Source organism: Phalacrocorax carbo, chromosome 2 (assembly GCF_963921805.1).
Source record: "Phalacrocorax carbo chromosome 2, bPhaCar2.1, whole genome shotgun sequence".
Taxonomy (NCBI): Eukaryota; Metazoa; Chordata; class Aves; order Suliformes; family Phalacrocoracidae; genus Phalacrocorax; species Phalacrocorax carbo.
The window spans coordinates 92218392-92234698 of NC_087514.1; the positions used below are offsets into that span (position 1 = coordinate 92218392).

General features: G+C 38.7%; 1 protein-coding gene across 3 annotated transcripts in view; it reads left to right on the plus strand.

Annotated features, from left to right (window-relative positions):
* The window catches only part of GMDS (GDP-mannose 4,6-dehydratase), a 421773-nt gene that overhangs the window by 35084 nt on the left and 370382 nt on the right, over nucleotides 1-16307 (plus strand). The window lies entirely within an intron of this gene.

The window sequence follows — 16307 nt, forward strand, 5'->3', positions numbered from 1 at the left end:
TCACTTTGCCTGAAAGCAGCCTTCACAATGCTTGCCTGTGGCTTGCTTATGGGAAGTGTTGGATATGTTTTGCAAGAAGCTGGTTAAACCTAATCCTGTTTTTAGTGATGGTTATGTAGACGGATGAGTATATTTTATGTTGATTAAACCCTGCTCTGGGATTCAGAATCTGGCTGCTGAAGGGTCTTAAACTGGGGGTAGTCTACCAACACTTCAAGATTTTCTGTATTCTGATTGAGTATTCTTTAATCCTTTTGACAGACCTCATTCAATCCATTTCATCCCATTACTTCAGTAGTTAACTGAAGGACAGAGTGTTTTGAAAATAGTGATAGATATCAGATATAATGTTCTAATATTTTAATACTCATTTTTTCTAAACGCGCTTTCTATCTGTATTGATTTTTATTATTTTAGGAGCAAGACCAGTGCAGAATCCCATGCTGATATATTATACAGTGTTTACTTAAATTAACATGCATCACCATTTTTTAAATACTCTTGGGTTATTTAGATTTAGTCTTAAATATCAGCATAAAGCTCTGAAAGCTTCCTGCTCACTTGAGAAAAATTAGCAGATACAGATTTAACTTAGTCATCTTTGGATTTTAATGTTTAATTGTTGTAATGCCATTTGCAGCTTTTCAAAACTTGGATCTTCAAAAACATCTCAATTTGTTCACTGCTTAAAGCGAATGTGATCCTGATTGTACAAATCTTGGGTGGGTTGTTTGCACCAAGACTATTTAACTTTTATTAAATGTGAAATGACTGGTTTAGTATTGACTATAGTATTTACCCCAAATCCTTATAAGCAGGATCCTTGTAAGTTTCGTGAAATGCAGCAGACAGCTACCCACCCCTTAAGATTTGTTACTGTTGTGATTAATTCTTCTTTGTATCTTAACTTACAGTCTCAACACTACTCAAATTCTTTTGCTTTATTAGTCTATCATGTTATGTAAATCAAAGAAGCCAAAGAAAGGTGAGCTGTTATTTTTTTGCCCTTTAACTAGTTTGCATTTTGCCAAGTTCCCACAGGGCAGCCTGTCTTCCAAGCCAAGTAATTGTGGAGATATAAAATGTCCATGACTTCCACACAACCCCCCGACTCCAGACCTCTTGAGGGAAGATAAAGTACAATGTTGATATTAAGAAAATTGTAATTTCTTTTTTAAAGCTGTAGTTGTGTGGATATTGCCATGGATACTTGGCATGACGAAACGCTGCATCAGTTAGTGAATGTGTGAATGGCAATGCTTGCGGCATATATTTTTAAAACCGCATTGATTCAGGATGTTGATAATTGGCATGGTGCAGACTGAAAATGTAGAAGCATGTGTGTTTTAGCCTTAGGAAAAAGTGATTCTTTGATAATATTGTAGTTAAAGCCTTAATCTGCAAACATACTACAGGTGCTTTCCTCCTATTGAAACATGGCATTAAAGTGATTAAATAGCTTGGTGCTTCTGTCCTGAGTGGTTTCATCCCAGATGTAGATATCATGGGTTTATATGAATTTTTCCAAATTGATTACCTTAAATGAGGTTATAATGCAAATAGAGACATTTTGAAGAATACGGCTGCTGTAAATTGAGTTTATGTGGAAAACTTTTGGAAGCTGTGGGAGTGGAAGAGATTTTGAGACCGAGAGGTGTCTGGGATTGCCCTAAAGACTCCTCAAAGACCTGTCCTTATTTTTTGTTTTAATAATTGCTCACTTAACAGGTCAGGGAAAAGGTTTTTTAGATTGAGCTGGTTATTCAGTTGTCTTCATTTGTGTCCTTTAGGCCAATGTGTATTGCAGCTTCCAATTATGTATCTTCTTGCCAGTACCAACCCTATTTTCCTTCTGCTGCAAAAGTGGGGAAGCCTGAAACTTTAAAGCTTGTAGGAATTTTTCCGGTAAGGGAAGGAAGGAAGTGGGCAAAATGAAGATGTGGTAGGAAACAGGTGAGAGCCTGTGTTAGAGCATCTCTGTATTTGTCCTGTGGTTATCTACACTCCACCTTTCTCAAGACTATTAAGGAACTAAAGTCAAGATTAGGACTTGTGGTTTCTTGACTTCAGTAAAGGATAGAGTAGAAAACAATTAAGACAGTAAACAAATCCTGGTTTTTACTGTTCTGTCAACTGTAGTATGGCTCAGTGAAGTATCTGGTGTGCTTTATCCTAACAGTGCTACTTATTTGTACTTCCCTAATGTCTGTGAACAGACAAGCCTTGTAAATCTTCTCCATTACTTTGAAACTTTTTGGGCTGATGGAAAGAACATGTCTGTTGATACTGTGCTGAGATTATTTCTATCATTTGTTTGTCCAGAAGTGGTGTGCCAGGATCTTGTCTGATGGGTTTTCATGTTTTCTGAGGCTTGGAACTAGTTTTAAAATGTTTGTAGTTATCATGTTGGTATTTCTTTGTACTTCATATGCAATGTATGTACAGAAGAAATTTATGAACAGTATGGGTAGTATATAGTGATAAGCAAGGATCTAAAATGTCTTTAAGTGTGTGAGGCATTGGGTTTGTGGGTGTTTTAAACTGTTAAAGCTGCTGGCTTTCTGTGCTGTCAGAACGGGCAACAATGGAAAACTATGCTTCGAGAGATCCTTTTTGGAATAATTAATGGTTATAGTGGAGTGGTGAGAAGACTCATTGCCACTGGTCACACAATGCTCACTTTGTATAGAAACCAGCTTCATGTTTTGGTACTGTCTTAAGGTTTAGAAGTAGAAATAAATCACTGTTGAATAAAACAAGTTGTTACATGAGGGCTGACCTGCAATAACCAATGCTGTGTCTGCCCTGGCAGTAACCAAGTTATCCCATGTGTGCAAAGAGTTTGGGAGTTCGTGTGTGTATTCCACAGATTCACCAACGCCTAGGGATCCTCTGGAGTAGCAATGCTTTCCTTTTTATCTGAGGCTTCAGAAGATCCACATATATTCTGGCTTTGCTTCACTTCTTGTAAAATTACTTAACCCAACAATTCAACAATTTCACAGCAAACCTTGGATTGTAGGACTTTTTAGAAGATAGTGTATGAAAGCTGCTGCATGTGAAAATACCACGTTCAGTTCTCAGAAAATGTAAGAATGCCTCTTCTTGAACTTATTTTGGGGAGGATTTTATTAATCCTGTGGAGTATTTTTCCAGCTGATACCCTAGACCACAATAGTCTCATCCATAAGGAGTTCTACATGCACAGCCTGAATGTGGTTTTTAAGAACTTGCGTAGCAAGTTGCTTTGTAAGGAGCTATTTGTTGAAATAGCCAAGTGCCTAAAAAAATTCAATTGACACTTTACTTGGCTGGTCTTATGTAGCTTAATTTTCAGAATTCATGGTTTCCTTACTAAGGGAGTGCTGCTTCATGAGCGTGCTATAGTTGAACTTAAGTGCTTTATGTTTTCTTGCCTGAATTTGAACAGACCCAGCAAATCACAGCCCTGTTGTCCTCTAGTGTGTAGCACTGTAATGCAAAAAATATGCCACAAGGTGGCTCAACAATATAGCACCTCGAGCATTTTGTAACAGTTTTTAGTTTACTTCACATCACAGTATTTCACTACAGGTTAGCACAAATGTGAAAGCACTTGTTCCGCATAGTGTTGCAACCTGCTATCAAGCTTTGAGGAAATATGCAAGTTGTCCTCTACATGCTCTTACAGTATGGTGTTACAGCAGACTTGTATTTCAGTCAGACTTTTTGGAATTGATTAATCTGAAGGCAATTTGTTATTCACTTTTGAAGCTTTAATTGAAACTTTGTTCTTAAGCCCTTCAAAGTAGGGGTTGGCTTACTGTTTGTAGGGAAAGAAAATGGAAATGGTAGTATTTTTATGATACTGAAATGTGAACTTTTTCCCAAAAAGTTAAAATACAAGGAAGGAAGGAAAGGAAACAAGATACCTGTGATCCTAATCTTGTTAATATGCCTGGGACTAAAAAGTAACTATAAAAATGTCACCTTGTTTTGAAATAAAAGTGGGACATTCTCAGAACAAGATGATCTTTCAGCCCACACAACTTCCAATTTGACCTAGTAAAACTTCTTTTTAATTCTGGCTTGGATACCAATAGGAATGCGAAAACAGAAATGGCAGTGGTGCCTGAGCTAGAATGGATGCAGTTCATCTCCTGTTACAGTAGCTACTGCTTCCTATAGTTCACCTAATTCTTCTAGTTTATTTTTTATTTCCAGGTGCAAAATTAAAGTTTTTGAACTATGGAAAGATTAAAAAATACTGGGAGGACTGCACAGAAGGGTACAGGGCTGCATGAGCTCTGCCACAGCTTGCTGACAGGTAGCTGCAGTACCTGCAGCCTGGCAGCTCAGGGTGGCTCAGGACAGCAGTCCCTTGCAGAGAGTGTTATAGTAGTTCTTTCCTCCTGCCAGTAGGGTTTTGTCCAGGACAGCACCTGCATTCAAAGAATGGTGGTGGTACCTCAGCCGAATGCAGACGGTACAAATTGCTCTGGCACCCATGATGCTTGAATGGCTAAGAAACGGGTGGGCCTTAAAGGAACTGGAAGCCAAGAGCAGTTTTATAGAGCTTGTTCGGTTAAATGCGCGTGCTTGTCTGCCCTTCGTAATGGGCTAGTTAACGATCTCAAATAGCAGGTCTTTGTAAGGGGAGGATCCAGGATGCTTAGTGCTACCTTTCCAAGCATAGACAAAACCTCAGGAAGGGAAATTAAATTTGGTGAATACCAAACTGTACCACAGCTGCTTTGCTCATAGCTTGGTTCTGAGATATTCCTTTTTGAATTAACAGGCTTCTCTCTTTCACAGCCCTGTGCTCTTCAATCTCTTCTGCATAGCACACTGACTAAAGGACCTTTGCTGGAAGCAGGACCGTGCTAAAGGAAAGGGGAAATGCTGTGTCTAGACTAAACCACAGCTCTTCCTCTGACATGGCCAGTTCTACCCAACCCAAGCCTGTAATGGAGGGACTGGTGAGATGGTTAAAGGCTTAGGCTATTTTAGATGCTCACTCAGGATGCAGGCAAGGAAGGCCAAGTCTTGTACTTGCCCCCACGTTAACCACATTTGTCCCACAAATGAGTGGATCTGCTGTTACTTGCCCAGGCAAGAGCAGACTCTAATGGGGGTAAAGGGAAGTGGTCTCTCAGTGTAAGTTTAAAAACTCAGCAAGGAGCTTCAGCTGAAACATATGAAAGGTAAATGGTTTTATATTTGAGTCTGATTTGGTAAAAAGTGTTTCCTTCCCCACCCCTCCAATGTGAAGTCTCTTTAGTGGAAAGGTGCTTGGCTGTACTAGCAGCTACACATCTGACAAAGCCACAAATTGTTGTTTCTTCCTATTACAATACATAACAGCAAATTCTAATATGGATTTACTCCATGTAATTTAAACTAATGTCATCCTTCTACTCCTTCCCCTCTGCTTTTTTCTTTCGGTTAGTAGCCACTGTGACCTCTGTGTACCGTCCTTGAACAGACTCCTGCTGGTTGGGCTCCTTGAAATTCATCAGTGTTAGATGAAATCATTAATGATATTAATATATCACTTTAATTCATTGATTTGGAACATTGCTTGGAACTTGTGGATTCAGAACATATTTGGGGCTTTGATACCAATAAGGAGACTTACTTGAAGTGAACTAATTTTTCTCAGTGGCAGAATCAAAACCTAAAACTTTGAACAAGTAGATTAAAGATCCCTAACTTGTACACACACTAGAATATTCTGCTGAAGGCCACTGGTATCTCCAGGCAAAAGGCGATATTGGTGTGATGGCATTTTATAAGTTTCCCATACCCCTCCCCTTACTGGGCAACATCGTCCAGTGTTGCAGATGGAACGACCCAGAATTGCAGCCAGATTCCTCTTGTTACTTTTAACTGGAGCAGACAGAAAATAATACTCTAATAAACAAATTATGACTGAAAATTTTGGTGAAAATTTAATGGAGAAAGGCCCTGGATATAGACAGTACAGACTGTATCTGCTTTGGTGCCTTCATTCATTGTGCTTTAATTGCAAGTGAAAACATGTTTTTATTCTCACATTTAAGGAAGGTGTACATCTGTTTTTGGTATTATCAGGCTTCTTTTGTGATAAGATATATATGCCCAAACTTTTACACACATATATATATGTACTCTTTAGCTGTTTTTCTTTCATGAAGCAAAAACTTGAATGGATGGTGGTGGGGTTTATAAGGTGTGTCTATTTTGTATGCCGGCTCCTGGAATGAGAAAGGAAATGCTTGAAGTCTTCTGGCAAAGTTACTTTAAAATTACTTGAGCTTTTTTCTTAACCACAGAGTCTCATACTTGTATTCTGTGTTATAATAGAATAATTGCCTTTTTCTTTCTCTATTTTTTAAGATAAAATAGAAAATGCATCTCATGGACAAGTGACTGCTTAATTATGCCTTCCTGCATTTCTATGGAAATCTGAAATCTTTCATCTGTGGTGAAATAACTATTTTCTTTTTTCTTAGATTGAAGGCAGAAAGGTGGCAGGAGTGTTTGGAATCTGCTTTCTTCTAAAAGTGAAATTGTCCTATTTGAGTTTTAGTTTACTCTGTGTAGATTTGACTGTGTTTTTTTAGTTCCTGAACAGTTTTGATAGGTTGAAAGCTCATGTAAGTCTGGTAAGTATATTCTGTTGCAAGTAGATAGGAAGGAATATTTTTCCAGCCTCTACTCTGTCTGCTAAAAGAGAACAAGTCATTTGGCAAAAAGAGAAAGGAAAAACTGGCATTGAAAAGAGCCAGTATTAAAATGATGAGACTTGAAAGGATTCTGTAGGAAGAGCTGGAGTGAGGGGGAGGGAATAGGGATTCCCCTTCCCCTCCTACAAGGAAACATTCACTATTTATTTAGTAGTAAAGGTGTTTCATTTTGGATGAGCAGGTTAGCAGCAGTATCCTGGTAGGAAAACCTAGCCAACACACATGTGTTGTTGTTTTGTACAATGTTACCTTGTATCACCGCTATGATCTGTCTGTAGTCAAATAGCAGATGTCTGTAGTCACCGCTTTCCTGAGCGGTGGGGAGGAGAAACTAAAAGGTCAGGCATATCACCTGGAGTACAAGGTCTCCTTATAAACCATCTTGTTTCCATGTCCCCTGAGAAGTATTTATCACTAGATAAATATTTATGATGTATGATCTGACACCCCCTGGACGTGTTATCTTTTTCTGGCTAAAGAGGCTAGTCTTCTGAAATAGTGCTCTTCTACTCTGTGTGTTTAGAAATAAAATACAGAAAAGTGTGTCTGCAGGATCAGGTGGTTCTGCCTGGTCTCTAAAGACAAATTAAACATACTTCACTGTTTCAAAATAATGGTGCTGTAGATGTGAAGCAGTTAACCTCACAAGCAAAACCGTTTTGCTTTACTCTTCCTGGTTGTAAGGTGCTCCAAAAAGTTAAAATATATGTGAAGTACATATTTCTGTGTCAGAAACTAGAAGTAACCAGACTTCAGTTTTGACAAGGGTAGGTTGGTTTTGCCTTTTAATGAAATGTTTAAAATAACTTGTCTCCTATGGAGAACTTGTACCTTGCTGTCACCAATTTCATTAAGCTTTGAGTCAGGCTCTGGACATTAGCTGGGACCCTGCACATCCTGCGTGTGACATTCCACTCAAGTACTGTGAGTCTTGGAGATTCTTTGTTTGGGCTATTTCATTCTGGGAAGAAGGTAAACAGTCTAACCTAGTTTTGGAGTAAATTATGGGAAATTATATAATTTGACAGTTTACCTTTAAACTTGTCATCCTGCTTGAATGAGTTTGGGTAAAAAAAAATAAATCCTATTGATATAAGGGGATTGGCACTTTACAGTTTCCGTTTTTTGTCAATGTGGACATTTTGTTAGGATGGTGCTTTTTGTGTGCTTGAGATGTGAAACTGTCAGACAGATGTTTATTTTGATGTTTCTACCTGGGCTGTTCCACTACAAGGAATTCTTAATGTAACATGAAAAGAAGTGGCATCAAAAAGGCTTTCACAGGGATTGTGGCTGGTTCTCCAATTCTCAAGTTCAAGTTTTATCAGAAGTCTGGTTAATGTCACAAAATAGGATAACTATAGTTTATGCTGGAATTTAAATCTTGCTGTCTAAGTTATACTTAGATTAAGGTATTGCCTTTGGTCTGGCTTCCTGAAGGGTAGAGAAAGAAGAATGATCCTTGCTACACTTATATAGGTATTTATATATAAAAATATCAAGGCATTTTGACACGATTGAAAACATGAACTATCTGCCTACAGTTTATGGCTCTTAATCTTTTTAATGTCTGGAAAACTGAAGTGCTGAAGGCTTCTATAGAAGATACTGTAATAAACTGTTTCTGAAGGACCTGCTTCCTCAGTATAATAACTAGTTAAGATGATGTAACATGGGAATTACATTGACAATAATACTTTGGATAATAGGAAGGAAAAAAAGGAAGAACATAGATTCTGATTTTTGCCAACTTAAAAGCACAAATCTTCATGTATACTAGATAAAAGATGAAAGATAAACTTGATAAATGGTATTTGCAACACTAGCAACACAATGCCTGTAAACTTCTCTAAATGATATCCTTTTTGTTTGAGATTGATACCTTAATATCATTTAACAAAAAAGGCAATCTCAAATTTATCTGTCAAAAATCAAGTCAGTTAAGAGTAATGATGCTAAATAATGGTTGTGGCTTACACCTAATCCCTGTAACATTTTAGTTAAGCAGGATGATGATTTGTTACATTTGTAAGTCAGAAATACACTGTTCTGACTTGTGTAGACCAGCCTGCTTATCAGGAGAACGATTCAAGTACAGGCTTATTGTATGCCACTAGTAAAAAATGGTTGGGGTTGGAAGGGACCTGGAGCTCATCTCATCCAACCCCACTGCTTGAGCATGTACACCTAGAGCAGGGGGCACAGGACTGTGTCCAGGTTGGTTTTTAGTATTCCTAGAGAAGGAGACTCCTGGGCAGCCTGTTCCAGTGCTCTGTCATCCTCAAAGTAAAGAAATTTTTCCTCATATTTAAGGGGAACTTCCTGTGTTCCAACTTGTGCCCATTGCCACTTGCCCTGTCATTGGGCACCACTGAAGAGAGTCCGGTCCCATCCTCTTGGCACCCACCCTTTAGATATTTATAAGTACTGATGAGATTCCCCCCCAGTCTTCTCTTCTCCAGGCTAAATCAACCCAGGTGTCTCAGCCTTTCCTCATGAGAGATGCTCCAGTTCCCTGATCACCTTCGTCGCTCTCTACTGGACTCTCTCTGGTACTTCCCTGTCCTCTTTGAACTGGGGAGTGCAGAACTAGACATAGTACTCTAGATGTGGCCTCACTAGGGCAGAGGGGAGGGGGAGGGTAACCTCCCTTGACCTGCTGGCCACACTTGTTTTAATGCATCCCAGGATACCATTGGCTTGCTTGGCCACAAGGGCACGTTGCTAGCTCAGGGTCAGCTTGTTGTCTACCAGTGCTCCCAGGTCCTTCTCAGCAGAGCTGCTTTCCAGTAGTTCAGCCCCCAGCCTGTACTGGTACATGGGGTTGTTCCTCTCCAGGTGCAGGACCTTGCACTTGCTTTTGTTGCATTTTATTAGGTTCCCCTCCTCCTCAGTTGCTCTCCATCCCTGTGCTGCAGAGCCCATCTAACAACCTCCCAGCAGTCAGCTATGAAAACTGTTATCAGCACAAGGATGTTGCTCATTAGAGCTTGCTCCAAAGAATCCTTTACTAATACAACTCTGGCCATCTTTCTTACCTAAGTAATCAGGACTCTCACAAATCTTCACCTCCCTACAATTCATGCTGTAGCATGGTATAAAATGATTGCATAAATTCAGATTCAACAGAATTTGTGTTTAAATTCTTTGGTTGAAGAAAGTTTTCAAAAACAGCAAAAAAATTAGGGATATTTCTGGGATCTGTTATTGATCTCTAGCTATAATTTTAAATCTCCCCTGTTTGTGAAATACATTCTGACTAGGGAAGGATAGGAATTACATGTTTGAGTGGCTATAAAGTGGTCACAAAACACTTATGCTTGTGGGGAGAACGGAGGGCATTCATGATTAGAGAAGTTCTGTAATGACTTTCCTCCTGTAGGAACCAGTCAGTTTTCTACTTTTCTTTAGTTGAAGCTACGGGGAAAGGATTTCTTTTCTACTGCAGCACTAGAGAATGGTGTAACATTGAGTGAGGTTTGCTGATGTTAGTGATAAACATTGTAGGGACCTGACCGAAGCTGTGAGCAAGGCATAAGCGTTGCTTGGATGCTTTGGAAACCAGGATGATGTTTTCCTTGCAATTGGGTTGGCAGACATCATAACAGATTCTTTTTTCTAAAGTATACATTTTCTGTGATCTGTATTCTCCAAAGTAAGCTGGGAAATTATCCATTCAAGATTGCCTGACTTTGGGCTACAGCAATGTCAGTGTTTTATCTTATCACAGGAAGAATTTGGGGAATTACACTCCTGTTAAGAACATGAGAAGAATGAGGGCAAGGAGGGTGCAGGGTAGGTATTTTTGGTTTTGTGTGTCCTTCCAGAGCTGGTGTTGATCATGCAGTGACCTGCAATTTGAGGCAACTTGAGTCTGTGGCCCATGTGGCTTCAGCCATTCTTTTCATGTAGCAACATGGTTTCAGCTTCTTTAGAGTTCTCCTCTTAAATTTAGGCACAGAAGTTCAAGGTGTCTCTCACTAACATTCAGGATTTCTAGATAGTTGTCTTCCAGAATTTCTTTGTAATTGTAACCTGTCTCTTGCTGATTTCCAACCAAGATTAGCCAGCCTCTGCTTGGGTTTTTTCACTTGATTCTTTCCATTGAGAAGTTTGTCAGTTCCCTGGTGCTCCTCTGGGTGTCTTTTGACTGCCTGCATTAATAGGTAGCACCGACTTGAGTTTCGTGCTGCTGGACCTCAGCCCATTCAGTGTTGAAGGGCTAAGTCTTGGAAGGTGTGTGTATGTGTTGTAACTTTTCCTACAGCCTGGGAGAGAATAAGCTTGTGTTACAACTTGCAGAAAAGTATCAACAGCTTCGGATAAACTGCTCTGCTTCCATCCCTCCCAAGTACCCATTCAAACTTTAAAGGTGACTGTGCTTACTGTGACGGCTGTCTTTTTTGCTCATTGGTGCTGGATGAGAACTAGCAACTTCTTTCATAATACCTTGAGTAGACCTGTTGCTGTGGGGAAAGTTTCTTGTTTCCTAATTGGAGTTCACAAATGTGTCCGATTACTGAATGAGGTAGGGTGGGAGGGAAGGAAAAGCAAATCGCTTGTGGTCATAAGCTCAGACAACCCCACTTTGGCTCCCTCTTCTCTGGTGGGTTTGGGCAGTGGTTCTCTCCTCCCTTCCTGCTGTAGTGACTCACTTCTAAGCCTCATCATTTTGCAGCGTGCTACACTGGAAACTGCCCCCTGAAAAGATAAGATGCAAAGTGTAAGCTAAAAAAGAATTAAATACTGTCAAGTAGCAGGGCTGGTTGTGTTTTTTCTACAGTAGTTTCTGTAAACCTAGCAATTCAGCTTGAGAATGGTACAGATTCTTTTATGAAGTGTCTTTACATGACAATTTTTGTGAGGATTTGCTGTCTCATTTTTTAAAAATCTCTACTGAACTACAAAAATCTGATACTAATGACTGAGTCACTGAAGAATTGGTTGTTTCTGCTTTGGAGCATATGTGTAGGTTCTTAGTATTGCAATGTAACTTAAACTCTGGTCACTTAAAAGTGAAGTGTTTCAGCTTTTGCACCAAGTATAAAAGACTTCTACAAATAAATGCTTTTAAATGTTCATCTACTGATTAAGAATAGTAAAGACAACACTGTTTTGCGAAGACTGTTCTGCTATTGAATATGAATCTTATTTTGCTTGATTAGATGGGTGTGCTTCCTTCTCTAGCATCTCCACCTTGGTGAAAATTTAACTAATATTTATATTAGTCTTTTATCAAGATGTGGGATCAGTAGCTTCAGAAACAATCCCTCTCTTTGTAAAATGTGTTCTTTTATGTAGAGATAAAAAATTAATTTGGTACATATGTTTCTTTAAGACTAAAGTTTCCTTATTAAATACATTTGTTTTTTCCTTGCAAGGCATAGGTGCATTTCAATTTCTATCTAAAGCTGTGTCTACAAACTGCATTTAGTCTTCTGGAAGCTGCTGCTGATTTTTTTTAATATTCTTAGACTGCTTTGAAGGTGTATGCTGATAGTTTAGTTAAATTTCATCAAGATAAACTAGTAGTTCAGCAGCTTAAGAGTTATGCCAGTGCTGGCTTCCACTTCTGATACTCAAACAATGCCTACTGTGTGAGCTGTGGTTTTCCCCCCTCTCTTTTTATTCTAGTTCCAGTGGGGAGATATGCTTTATGCCATTCATTGACTAGTTAGAATACGTGCTTAGGATTAGCAATGTAGAAGTAATTTGCAAGCCTATATTCTCAAATGGTTCAATAGTAAACTTATTGGAAGAAAATTGTTCTCATTTCACCTTCCCAGGATAGCCCAGTTTATTTCAGCTAATGAATGTTTTAATATTTAATGTGCCTCCATTAACTTTTAAGTGCTGAAAATTTTGCCCTGATAAAGTTTTAAAGCTGGTTGTGAAGCAAGCTTAAAGGAAGAAAAACAGTTGTGAAACCTTTTGTGCACGAGTGGGTGTAAAATTATAGAGCCTCTTTCCTGGAGGTAAACAGGTACTGTTAATTGCTAAAATTGTTAATTAGTTTATTAGCATAATTATTTATTGGCTTTTACAAACAGAGTATTTCAAGACATACCGAGCTTTGTCTGAAGGGAAGAATACTCTGGGGGAAGAAAGTTAGATGATGTGAGCACCTCAAGTATGTGAACTGTGGTGGTTTAGGGAATCCTGGGAAGAATCAACTTGCTCTGCACTGAAGGCTGAAACTTCTTTATAGCATCACTTGGTGTGTGCATGTTAAGTTAATGCAACAGCCTGGTATTCAGCTTCTGAAACTTATGGCAGGCCCCATACAGTGTCAAAAACAGAAGAAAAAAGTGGCAACCCTCTCACCCCCAAAGCCCCAGAAGCTCAAATTGGAGAATAAAAACATGTTGTATTTTTAATGTAGCAGCTACAGTTGTTTGACTAGTTCAACCTATTCACTCTCCGAACAATTAGCAAGTGCTTTTTAATTCTCAATTTTGTTCTCAAGGGAATTTTTCAAGCACCCCTTTATTAAAAAGCATTTCCTTCTACAGTTTTTCTGCTGCAGTGGCTCTACGTTTAAATGTAACTGTATCCTTCCCATCTAGTCCAATATAAAAGCCGAAATCTAGCGTGTATGGGTTTTTGGCTTATTCTTAGGAATCTCTAGCTGCCTTTGAAGGAACTAAACCTGGGATTTTCAGAATTTTTAGCCTTCTCCCAACTGTCACTAGCTTTTTCTTATTTTTACCCTCTGCTTCTCTTGTTCATCTTAACTCACTGAGAATCAGGCTTGGCATTGCCTTCCCATTTTTGCAACCTTCAAGCACAGAGAAGGATTGGAGGGCTGCTGGTGTTTTCATGTTTGGCCTTACAGAGGACGTGGAAGAAGGAAGCTGAACTTCACATGTGGTGCATGGTGGAAAAGTATACTTTTTCTCTGTCCTGTTGCCTTGCTTTTGCATGCTCTCTCTGTATACATATACATTCTCAGTTCCTATTTCAGCATCTTCATTGAAATCTCTGGGGATAGATTAGCACACTTTAGTTAGGACACACAAACCCCAATATGTGCAGTAACATTTGCTTCTCAGTATTGAGTTCCTGTCACTCTTCTTTGAATCTTATTCTTTCTTAGGGGAGAGGGGAGGTTGTTTTTTACCTTGGAGGCTATCAAGCACATACAACTCCATGACCCAATGTCATGGTAGTTAATAAACAGAAACACTAAAGAGTATAATTTTATGTGTTATTGAGTGCTTTGTTAATACATTTGAAGATGCTTTAAGATGGTCACTAATGTGAATTTGATGTTTACTTACAACATACTAAAATGGTGTGCCATAAAATGTAGGTTCTGAATAATATATAAGGGCCAAGTACAGTTATGTGCCATCAAGTTTGTCTAGGATATCAATCTGACTTCACTATTTGAAGCAGGACCAAATCTGGCACAGGTTTTTGATATCAAAATGAGCCTTTAATTCTGCAAAGTATGTTAAAAAAGCTAAATAGTAACCTAAGGCATGCTGTGGTCTGAATCTCTGTCATGAAGTAAAATAAGCACCTTCCAGGAACTTACTTGGAACTTACTTGGAGAATATTGACTGTATCTTTTGACTTGCCTTACACCTATATTCAGAGGGGTATTGGAAAAACCTGTTTGGAGAAGGGGTAGGTCAAAAGAAGTGATGGCTTCATTTCAGATAGAACCAACTCAAAGTCAGTTGATCAGATTTTGAGTATTTCTCTATCGGTGTTTTTACTTATCTTAATTGCCAGTCTCCTTGTTCAGCCTGGAAATTTCTATGATGTTCCTTAAATCTTCAGACTTTCAGTGAACTGCTTTCTAGGGCTCAATATTGCTCTTCGGTTCTTTTCTAAATCATGTTTTCCAGACTGCTGTTAATGATAACCAAGGGCAGATTTGTAAATGCTATTAACTTCTCTTTAGAAAGACTTGTTTAATTACCATAAGAATAACTGCTGTGTCAGAGTATTATGCTTACTGCACTGGCCTGTGGCTAAGTAGTAGAGCAAGCTATTCAATCTTTTTTTAAAACACTGCATAGAGAAAGCAAATATTGCCTAACAGATAAACCTTTTAGCATACGTTTCTAATAACACCATTAGCTTATTTGGTTGCAACAAAGCAGTTGCTTTCATAGGCCCTTCTTATACGAATCCTTTGCTTTATAATAAGATATCAAACATAAAAGCAAATTAGCTTGTTGGCATGTTTGCTGGAATGCATCTGTTAGTCTTTGCTCGGAGTGTGTTTTTCTGCTGCCTCCTTCACTTTCTATTTGTCTCTGCCTTTTAATTCTGCAGTGCAACTGGGTATCATGTCTGTGTTTTCCTGTGCTTTAGTTATCTGTAAAATTTACAGGGTACAAATGCATTGCAAGAACACTAAACAGCCTGTCTTCTGAAAAAAAAATTTGAGATTCGTCAATTCAGTGCAAGTCTGATTAAAATAACCAGAATGCTTTTTTACATTGTGGAAGTGATAGCTGAGTCAAACTGCTTATTTACCAGAGCTGAAAATAATTTTGCTATATTGAGGTTGAAGGGAGCATTTGGTATGATATGTACTTCATTAACACTTCATTTTTCTTAAGGATGGATTGTCCCTGAGGTGGTATGTTTATTGAAAAACCGGTGGTATTGCATAGGGTTTTCTTAATTTAAAAGAAAAAGTAAACAAAACTCACACAATGAAATCCCAAAACCCTTTTATTGTGAGAGACCAGTCTCTGCTGTCAGTCTGGGTTCAGGTAGGTGAAATGTGAGTCAATCTCCTCTATGAATTGAGGAAACGAGAGGCTTCCTTTTAAATGCCGATGTGTTGTTTACCAGGAACATCCAGAAGGAGCTCTGGGCTCCTTCTCGCTGGTTTCTAACACAAGCCATCCTCCCAACTTTTAATTACTGTCAGCTACAAACTGTGGAAGTTCAGCTCTCTTTGGAACTGATCCAGTATCTTGATTTCCTTGATCAATTGCCAAATTAGTGAAAAGCTTTTGTACCAGATTAGAGCTCCTTTGCTCCTCCAGTTTTCCTGTCTGGTACTGTAATCGGATCAGTACCATATCAAGGTTTTCAGACCTGTTTTGTTGTGCAAGATTGATTTCTTTGTGTTTATAGACATGTCAGCACAACCAAACGTTTAGAAAAGATACAAGTGTAGTCAGCTTGCAGCAGAGTGACAGTGTGTAAGTTTTCCTGTAGAAATTCAGTATTTCAGTTGGGGTGGGGGAGGACAGAGTCCTCTTTCTCCAACATCTGTTGTGTATTTTATATTTGCAGGTGTGAGATGTCTACAAAAGAGTAGCTTAGCTGATGTCATTATTTTAAAATTTTTTTATTAAAGTGAGTGTTAATTTACAGCTAAACTTTGACTTGCACATTGTTTTTCTGTAATTTCAAACAGTGGCTGAAAGACTGTTACATTGTGCCAAAACCAAAGGTGTCACATTAAGTTGTAATTTTCTGCTCTGGGGACACATCGGTGAAGAACTGCTGTTTCTCATGTTCTAGTGATACCTTTTCCAGCCTGGGCTCTACTACTGGTGAAGGAAAGAAGCTTAAAATAAAAAGGAAAAAGCCAAACCAAACCAAAACCCCCAAACAACAAAACAA